We start from the raw sequence: 1,449 nt of genomic DNA, 5'->3' as shown, positions 1-1,449 counted from the left end.
AATAAATAAATAAATAAATAAATAAATAAATAAATAAATAAATAAATGGCATTTCATTCCTGCTTAACTCTGCAGTGGAATGACACTGGGAATAGGAGATACACTCCAAGGTAGACCCCATGCTCAGAAGTTGTTGGTCAATACAGAATGCACTTACATTTTTGTGTGCTTTGTTTCTTTGTTTGTTTGGTTGCTTGCTTGGTTGGTTGGTAATTGTCTCGGTTTACTTTGTTTTGTTTTGGTACTTTTTATCTATTGGGGTTATTTGTTTTGGTTTCCAGAATGTTTATTTAGACAGAGAAGACATTAAATTGAGTAGGCAGTAATATTAGAGAGAATCTGGGAAGAATGATCAAAATACATTATATGAAAATTTTAAAAATAAGTAAAAAAGTTATACCTGTAGAAGAATAAAATATAATAGTGCATCATAAGTAACTTAGGTAGGCTGGGAAGGTAAAAAGGGAAGATATTTGTCAAAAGAGAAAAATACTCCTTTAAACTAGATGAGGAAATCCTGGAGATTTATTGCAGAGCATGGTGACTGTAGTTAAAAATCATCACTACATCGCGTACTTAAACACTGCCAAGTAGATTTTCAATGTTCTTATTACAAATAGGTATGTAAGGTGTTACTTAGTTCCCTTCAGTCACACAATGTTCACATGTTTTAAAAAAATCTCATTAAGCTACATAAATATGACTGACTGCAGAGCAAGCTGTGGACTCCAAAAGCCAGAATCTGTGTTTTGCAAGTGAGAGGAGGGCTCACAGTTGTCAGGAACCAGTGGTTCCTGGATCTGGCTAGTTGGCCATTCCCACCATCTCAAGAAAAGCTCTCAGGCTCCAGGGACAAGTTCCAGCCTCTGGTCATCCAATTCCTAGAGCCAGAAAAGTGATTCCAGCCTCATATCCCTGAGGAGACTGACCATACCTCAGGCACATATAGGATCTCACTCTAAGATGGCAGCCCACTGTGCACACAGTATCTGCACATCTAGAGTTTAGTGACTCCGAAAGAGAAGGACTTTGGGATTCCTGAGGAGACCTTTTGTCCACAGAGTCATACAGCCTAGACAATCCCCTGCCTATGGTACTAACCGGGACACAGCCACCTGAGGAGAATGGCAGCCTATTCCCTGAGATCCAGCAGCCAGTTCACAAGCATATCCTTCATCCTGAGAAGGGTTGCTTCAGGAACATAGAGCCTCCTGGCCAGGGATCTTCCCAAACTTCTAGATACTGAGTGGACACCAGGAACAACCAGCCAGTGCCAGAGACAACCATATGACTAAAGGCCAGCATAAAGACAGAGTTAACAAAATCCAGGGCAATATGCACCCCAAAACCTAGTTATGCCACTGCAAGCACCCCTGTATACCCTGACACAACTTAAACACAAGGAAATGACCTTAAATATATGTTTATGAAAATGATAGATGCCTTTAA

At 39.9% G+C, this 1,449-nt stretch overlaps 1 protein-coding gene across 1 annotated transcript in view; it reads right to left on the bottom strand.

The window, feature by feature from the left end:
* The window catches only part of LOC129674068 (olfactory receptor 4F15-like), a 2,226-nt gene extending 2,132 nt beyond the window's left edge, over nt 1-94 (bottom strand). Inside the window, exon 1 of the mRNA XM_055603958.1 lies at nt 69-94. The gene's annotated coding sequence lies outside the window, so the exon portion shown is untranslated. The remainder of the gene's footprint in view (nt 1-68) is intronic.
* Nucleotides 95-1,449: the final 1,355 nt, after the last annotated feature.

Source organism: Psammomys obesus, unplaced genomic scaffold (assembly GCF_907164565.1).
Source record: "Psammomys obesus unplaced genomic scaffold, mPsaObe1.curated_primary_1811, whole genome shotgun sequence".
In the NCBI taxonomy this organism is placed as follows: Eukaryota; Metazoa; Chordata; class Mammalia; order Rodentia; family Muridae; genus Psammomys; species Psammomys obesus.
This window is presented reverse-complemented; position numbering and strand designations above follow the sequence as displayed.